Genomic DNA, 8,821 nt, shown 5'->3' on the forward strand with positions numbered 1-8,821 from the left:
TTCAAAATTAATCAGAGACAGGAGGTCATAGAATAGTTTGTAAGCATGCCTTACTAATGTAGATGTCTATTTTCTCCATAACTGGGCATGAGCTTGTTAGTCATCTGTAACAGTGGGTAGTTACAATCCTAATTTTGCTCTAATCCCTAACTGAGCAGATTTTTGGTTGAAACCAGCCACAAATTCAGGAAAGAAGCTTGTGAACCTGAGGCTATGTATCAATCTGTAAAGTAGGCTAAACTTCTAGGGTCCCGGGTCAAGCATAGAGACATGCCCCTGAGTCAGCTTAAAGAGGTTATAGAACACAAATCTTCACCCAGATTCCACTCCTAGGACGTTAGCTAGCCTTCTCTTGGCCATTGGCCCCCTTAAAAACAAAAATGGGGGGATACAGGTACCTAAGGCATTAGGTCTCAAGATAAGCTTGTTGATACTTTATTTACATTAAACTTTATTTAAACTTTTAAATTTCAAATCTAATGGATTTCCCCCTGCTTATAAGCATTGGGGCACCATGCTACCTCGCCCAACCCCCTGCCCCTTGTCCAAAAAATGGGGTGAGGGTTTGGTTCATGTGTGCCATTGTAATGAGACGCGGACAGGAACCCTATGAAGTTGGCCCCAGGCCCTCACCAGGATGTACAGGTGCAGATCAGAGAATAAAAGGGTTTCCTTCATAGACATTGGCCATTTCCCCTACTTAAAATCTCCATTTGGGTCCGCCAACCCTGCAGGTGAATTGCCTGAAGAGCTAGGGTGGTAGTCAGTGACGGGTAAGATTCTCAGAGGAGGACAACCTAAGACAGGCACACCCTCAAGTAAGGCAAGCACCTGATAAATAAGGGGGAGATATGGAGCACATTACAAATGGAAACATACGCACCTCCTGGTCTTGGAACCACACCTGGCGCCTGGCGCCTGATCTGAGGGCATGGCTATGGTTTGTGACATAAAATAAGGCCACCTCTGTGATAGGCCCCTAACCTTTCCACCCTCTCAGACAGCACATGATCCACCTTTTTTGCGTAACTATTAACACTCAAGTTTCAGGAATAGGCAATCCACAAGTTCCTACCACCATGAAATGGCCTCTCAGCAACACAGCTGCCAGCTACAGCCAGCTGACTTGAGTCCTACCTCCACCTTCCTGACCTTGCCAGTACAGCCCAGGACACCGACCTATACCACCCTGGACTGCTCTGCCAGACATGGATGCCACAGACTCTCCTCAAAGATAACTCATCCTATGTCTACCCCGGCATGGGAGCCTGAAGAAAGAACTGTGGAGGTCCAGAGTAATGAACTTGACTCCCAAGCAGGGGACTGTGATATGAACAATCAAGTATGCTGGGGAGGACATGGGGGCTGTGATTCCCGTTTACCCCAATCCCGTTTCTGAAACCCACCTAGCCCTAGTCCTCTTTGGCCCACCAAGCCCATTTCCGCAGCAGCAGGATCCATATTTTCCTTAGCTAAGTTGGTTATGAGTGTTCATAAATAAAGAAAAAGAGGGAGATGTGGGAATAACTTCTGCCCTTAATCACGTACACAAGTGTGTGACTGCAAGCCGGAGCCAGAGGGTGCCTGGCCCCACCCACCTGGAGCAAATGGGGTGTGTCTCAGGACACCATTGGCTGACAGTCATCCCTATTTGATGACATGGCCACAACCGCTCAATCTGTATTTAGCTAGCATGCTTTTTGTAATAAATTTAGACCTACGCCGAGTCATGATCTCCCAGTCTGTGTTATTACTTGTGGGCTCCGCCTCCATCTTACCTCCGCTATGTGGATGTCTGAGAGGAACACTTACAAGTAGGTATCTAGGAATGGAAGATCTGGGTTACATGGTCATTTTCATTTTTAGCTTCTTGAGGAGCTTCTATATAATTTATTATGGTGGCTTTGCTAATTTACACTCCCATCAATTATACATGAGTTCCTTTTTCACACCATGCCCAATACCTATATTTTCCTGAGGTTTAATGATGTTGAACATCTTGTCCCATTGTTATTTGCTACTTGTATTCTGTTGGGGTCCTTTTCGGACGTCTACAAGTGGGGTGAGATGGCGGCAGAGCCCATGAATAATCCTGGGAACACAGACTGTGGAGACCAGACTCTCGGTGCAGATCTAACTTTATTTTACAAAAGGATACTCACTAAATACAGATTGAGCGGTGGCCAACACGTCATTAAATAGGGACATCTCTGAATATGACCGTCAGCCAATGGTGTCCTGAGACACACCCCACTTGCTCCAGGAGGGAGGGCCCAGGCGCCCTCTGACTCCTGACTGCTTCCGTCACTGAGTGTGTATGTGCTGAAGCACAGGTGGCAAGCAGCATGCTATCCCCACAGTATTCCACTTTTTGAGAAATTCTATTCAGGTTTTTGTACATTAGAAAAATAAATTTATTTGCTTTATTGTCTATAAGAAGCTTGAAAATCTATGTTTTCAGTTTGAGTTTTTGGATAGTACTTCCCATTCAGATGTAAGTTCTGCTCTGAGAGGAATTTTCCCATTCTACTTCTTACTCTTCTTTTCCATCCAGGTTACTCATGAGAAACAGGAAAATATATGTACACGTATACACACACACACTCCACCTCTATGGAGACATAAAACACATGTATGAGCTGTACAAAGCAGGAATATTGCTGAGCATTGCTATGCTTATATTTATTTTAATCTTTTTGGTATGATTTGATGTGAATATAATCAGAATGGCCAATTCTAATTTTGAAAGTTGTCAACATCAGAAAAATCTTCAAATGAACCATATTTTTTTTCTGAGGAAAAGTTAGTCATTGAATACCACCTATGGCAGATTTTGTTTTAAATGAAGATAAGTAAGGATTTCATTTCCTCACTCTAAGACTTTTGTAATTTGAAAAATAAGCTGAAGAAGCTGAAATGACATCCATTCAAATGGTGTTTCTGATGTAAGCCCATGAGATTTTATTTCTCCTGCAAGAAATCTCTTGTGGCTTTGTACTTAAGCATACACACATTTTGTCATTCAAGTTCAAGCATCAGAGAATTGCCTTAGATTCAGTCATCCACAGCTGTGAATAAACGAAAGGACAAAACCAGAGGCCTGGGGAAAATTTAAGCAGAGAACATAATGAGTAACTTCTGAAGATTTAATCCGTCTCTGTGAAAGTTATGAAAACACACAAATCATGAGATAAGGGATATCAGACACAAAAATATTCATTTTTTCCATATATTTTATTGTAATTAATAGAAGGGTTACGTATATTCACCAGATAGAAGGTGCATTACTTCACACACTTTGATACCCTTTCTCATGTCTTGGTCCCCATTTCCCTCTCCCCACCATGCCCCCATCTTGTGTTCCCCCCTTCCCTATCTGATTTCTAATAATCAAATACACATATATACAATATATCAGATAACAAGGTGAAATACTGTAACAATATGAAAGAGCCAAGGGACAGCAAAGAGAGATAACATAGTACATTAAGGACAAGAATCACTCATTATATGGCTTTTGTTTCTATATTCTGGAGGTCCTTTCATTTAGCATCATTCTATGTGGCCTTATGTATTTAGGTTTTGTTCTATTGTAAATCTCTGCTGTCCCATCCAGCAGGATGTCAACTAGGGCCAAGAACCTAGAGGGAGGAATGAAAGGGACAGGAGACACGAAGAAGGCAGCAAGACAAGCGTTCTGATCAATCTGCGAATTTTATTTTTCACACAGGGGTTTATATACCTCTTCAGGAGAGGCAAGAGGGGGTTGGGGTACTGCTGGGGGTAGGAGGTCAGGTGGTAAGATGTTTGCATATCAACACAAGCAGGCATTCCTTGCTTAGTAACCTAATTTACGAAATGTTGCCCTTAGGACAAGGAACTATGAAGGCACATTCTTACACTAAGAATTCAGGGAGGGGGATAATGTTCCCAACACTCTGCTAGAAGAGACCAAGGTTTCTATTGATAATGACAAATGAGGGAAACTGGCTTACTTCACCTAATATGATTTTTTCTAAGTCTTTCCATTTCCTTACAAATGGGGCAATGCTGTTCTTTCTGACAGCAGCATAGAATTTCATTGTGTATGAATACCACATCTTGTTGATCCACTCATCAGCTGAGGGGCATCTGGGTTGGTTCCATATCTTTGCTATGGTAAACTGTGCTGCAATGAACATTATTGTGCTAGTGGATTTAGTATGCCCTTGTTTCTGGACGATTGGGTAAATGCCAAGTAGTGGAATTGCTGGGTTGTAGGGGAGTTCTATGTTTAGTCTTTTGAGGAACTGCCATACTGCTTTCCATAGTGGTTGAACGAGTTTGCGCTCCCACAAACAAGTAGTAATTACACAAAAATATTCTAAAAAATCCAAGGGGCAAAGGATGACCTCAAAGAATAGAGAATGTCCTTCATATTACTGGTAACCTTTTTCTGTTTATTGTTACTGTTGTTATTGTTACTATCATTAAGAAGTTGTATAAGTTGACCCCTTTCATTATTATCCCCTATCTTTCTTGACTCCATTCATACCCTCAAGTTACCCAGTTCCATTTTTACCTATGAACATTGAATATAAATATCTTACCTGTCCATCATTCTGTGTATTCATCTTCCTTCCTTCCCCTTGGCCTACCCTATCCCTATGACAACACATTTTCCCACTTCTTGGTAATCACTGGTTGGCCTGCAATGTAGTTGTTGAAAGGAGTATATCATTGGAACCCTCTTTTGTATATTTTATGTATTGTATCTTAGTTAATACATTGTGTATATTGTATGAGGCCCTGTGCGTGTTTATATATACACATATATATTTATAATTGAGATCTAACTTTCACATATGAGACAATATGCATCTTTTGTCTCTCTGAACTTAATTTACTTCATTTAACATACATGACTTAAAATTAGTGACAAAGCTAGGCGTCGGTGACTCATACCTGTAATCCTAACGACTCATAGACTGAAATTTGAGGATCTCAGCTTAAAACTAGCCCTATAAGGAATGTTCATGAGATATGTATCTCCAATTAAATGCCAAAAAGCAAGAAGTAGACATATAGCTCAAGTAGTATAGTGTCAGTGAAAAGGCTTGATATAGAGCCCATGTTTCAAGACCCTGTACTAGTATACACCATACGCAGAATAGATTCACACACACACACACACACACACAATGAAATAAACCAACTGATTGAAAATATTCTAAGTAGATAATTAATAAGGTGCCAAAGCACATTAGGTTCAGAGTTTGTATTCAAGTTTGTATTATCCAGAATAATTGTTTTTGTAATTTTTGTAATTAAAGCAGTTATATTTGCCAGATAGAAGGTGCATTATTTCACACACATTGATACTCCTTCTTGTGTTTTTGTCCCTCCCTCCATCCCCTCCTCTCATCTTGTTTTCCCCCTTTCCTTTCCTATTTCAGATAAACAAATAATTGTATTTACAATATACCAGATAACAAGATAAGATACTGTAACAATATGAGAACAACCAATGGACAACAAAAGAGATGAGAAATAACATAGTACATTAAGAACAACAATCACACATTATATGGCTCTTGTTTCCATATCCTGGGGGTCCTTTCACTTTGCCTCATCTTATATGGCCTTATGTATCTAGGCTTTGAGGTATTGTAAATAAGGACTGTTTTTGCTATTTGGGATTTTTTGTTATTCCATATGAACTTTTGGATTGCTTTTAATGAATTAAGGAATGTTGTTAAAATATTAATGGATGGTGCTTTCAATTTTTAGACAGTTTTGGGCAATATTGCCAATTTTCATGATGTTAATCCTCTCAATTCAGGAGTATAGAGGGTTTTTCCACTTCCTTAAATATAGTTTAATTTCCTTTTTTGAGGTTTTTAAAGTTTTAATCATAGAGGTCCTTTACCTTTTTGATTAAGTTAATTCCTAGGTTTTGTTATTGTGGTTGTTGTTACAAAAGAGAAAAAAAAATGGAAGTGGCACTGTGGCTCAAAGTATAAAAGCTTGAGCTGAAAAGTTCAGGAATACTGCACAGACCCAGAGTTCAAGCCCCATGACTGATCAAAACCAAAACAAAACAAAACAAAAACAGAGAGCTGATTTTCTGATTTCAGCCTTGCTCTTCTCATTGTTAGCATATAGAAAAGTTACTGATTTTTGTGTGTTAATTTTACACCCCACTATTTTGCCAAAGTGTCAAATCAGCTCAAGTAACTTGGGGGAGGAATCTATACGGTATTTTAAATACAGGATCATTTGACACATTATTTTAAACCAGGAAGGCTATTTCCTCATAGATTTATAATTCTTTTTTTTGCTATTGTCTTTATTAGAATATTTTTACATAATTAAAAATGAAAAGCCATTGTTGTTATTTTTACCTGGTTGTACACAAAGATGGATTAGTATACGTAGTGTACAAATAATTAAACAAGAAGACACAGAATTGGTTGAAGTTTCAATCATAGAAGAAGAGGACCAGACAGCTTGAAGCTATCAGAAGGACATTGTAGAACTTCCTTCAAATGTCAGTCTGCAAGCTGCAATCCATGGGTCACATGCTAAACTGCATGTTGTTTTATGCAGCCTATGTGGTAAGAATATGTGTGTATGTGTGTTTGTGTGTTTTAAAGTTTGAAGAGTTAAAAAGCCAAAATAATTTTATTTTGTGGCACATGAAATGATATTAAAACTGAAGGCTCAGTGCCCATTAATAATATTTAATTGGAAGCCACGCCTACTCCTATTCTACTTAAGGTCAAGTGCTGATCGTGCACCATAACTACTGAGTTCTCTGACTCAAGTACAGTGCTGGGCAAACCTGGGAATGTTTACTGGCTGAGCCATGAACTAAAGAATTAAGATAATTAATCTCTCATCATCCCCAGAAGAGGTGTCTCCACTTAACTCTCAAATACCGAAGAGAAGGTAACTGGTAAACCCAATTAACCTTGGGTTAGGTATTTGTTCTTTGGCATAGATGTGATCGCATATGAGAGCCTTGTTTTTCTGTTAGACTAGATTTGTGTGTCCAGCATCATAATGGGTTATAAATAGTGCGAGAGGCATCCAGGAAAATCTTTAGACAAACAAAACATGGGGTTTGTTTCTCCTCTGCAGTACTCATTATGCAACTCTGTTTCTGGTGCTGCATCTCTTGACCACTAGCTGAATCTTGACATAGAAGAAAGGTTTTAGCAAGCACCAAATGGGGTTGCTGTAAACACTAAGTTGACTTAGGAACCAAGAAACAGGAAAGTACTAAATATTGCTGAGAGCATCCACCGCCCCAGGAAGGACTTTTCTTTCCAGAAGCTCTAAACTGGCACCACCCCCAATGTTCACATGGCTGACTTTATCCTCTATGTTCCATTTGGCACAGCATGTGGCAATATCTCCACCACCTATGATGGTGATGCAGCCCCCAGATGTGGCCTTTACCACCTCATCCATGAGAGCCTTTGTTCTCCAGGCAAAAGCTTCCCATTCAAATACTCCCACAGCTCCATTCCATACAATCTGCTTAGCCTGATCCAGCCAGCAGGTATGCCAGAAGCCACAGTGGCTTGGCTAATCTGGGAATTTTCATCAAACTTGTCAACAGTGACAAAGTCAATAGGCAAGGTAATTTTTACATCAGTCTTCTCAGCTTTCACCATGAGATCTTTTGACAATCTTGGCTCCCTCTTCATCAAACAAAGTACCAGTCTCCATGTTGCTGAGTTCCTTGGAAAAAGTAAAAGCCATTCTTCCAAATAATCATCTCACTGACTTTGTCCAGTGTATTATTTATCAGCTGGATCTTGTCCTCCATTTTAGCTCCACCCAAGATGGCCAAAAAGAGCTGCTCTGGACTCTCCAAGGCCTTGGCAAAGTAGTTTATCTCTTCATCAAAAATTCACCTGCCTTCTGTGGCAGATTGACTCCCAGCATGGAGCTGTGTGCTTGCTGTGCAGTGGCAAAAGCATCATTGATGCAGACATCCCCAAGTTTGGAAAGTGAAGCTTGAAAGGCTTCTATTTTGGCTGGTTCAGCTTTAATCTCATTCCCAGAAGCATCTTTTCCTTTCTCCTCTTCCCCTACATGAAAGTGCAGGTTCACTAGCAGGATGACAGACCCTGCTGCTGGCACAGGCTTTCTCTACTTCTGGGGCCACACAGTCCTTTAAGAACAGAACATCCTTGCCCAGGAAGGACTTCAGTTCGACAACAACTGGTTCTAAGGAGTGCTTGTCCTGACCTGCCCTGGGAAACCATCAGGCAAGCCCAGGTGGCTCATAAGGACAACTGAAGTGGCTCCATTGTCCAAGCAGAATTTGATGCTTAGGACAAACAGCCTTGATCCTCTCTGGTTGTTTGTTATCTGTTGTTCTTCCTAGGAACATTAAAGTCCACTCTCATCATGACCCGTTTTCCCTTCACGTTAGCTTGTCCAGAGTCAGCTTATTAGAAAGTCACATTTTGGCATTATTGCAAGGGTGACACAGTCTGAGAACTGAGACAGAAGTGGATACATCAGCCAAAGTGCACTAAGGACCCATGCAGAATCTGATCACTATATTTTTGCCAGTCCTGGGCTTGAACTTAGGGCCTGAGCACTGTCCTTTGACTTTCTCAAGGCTAGAACTCTACTCCTTGAGCCTCAGCACCACTTCCGGCTATTTTTTTCTATGTATGTGGTTCTGAGGAATTGAACCAGGGTCTTCATAACTCCCAGCCAGATCGCTATTCTTTTAAGTACATGTGATTTCTATATTTAAACTGTGCACAAATAGGCCACTATTTACATAGTGCATATCTTACTATAAGTAACATTTAAT

At 40.4% G+C, this 8,821-nt stretch overlaps 1 pseudogene; it reads right to left on the bottom strand.

The window, feature by feature from the left end:
- Nucleotides 1-7,263: 7,263 nt before the first annotated feature.
- Nucleotides 7,264-8,461, bottom strand: LOC150047191 (phosphoglycerate kinase 1 pseudogene; annotated as a pseudogene).
- Nucleotides 8,462-8,821: the final 360 nt, after the last annotated feature.

This window comes from Megascapheus bottae, chromosome 23 (assembly GCF_031878675.1).
Source record: "Megascapheus bottae isolate mThoBot1 chromosome 23, mThoBot2.hap1, whole genome shotgun sequence".
NCBI classification, from domain to species: domain Eukaryota; kingdom Metazoa; phylum Chordata; class Mammalia; order Rodentia; family Geomyidae; genus Megascapheus; species Megascapheus bottae.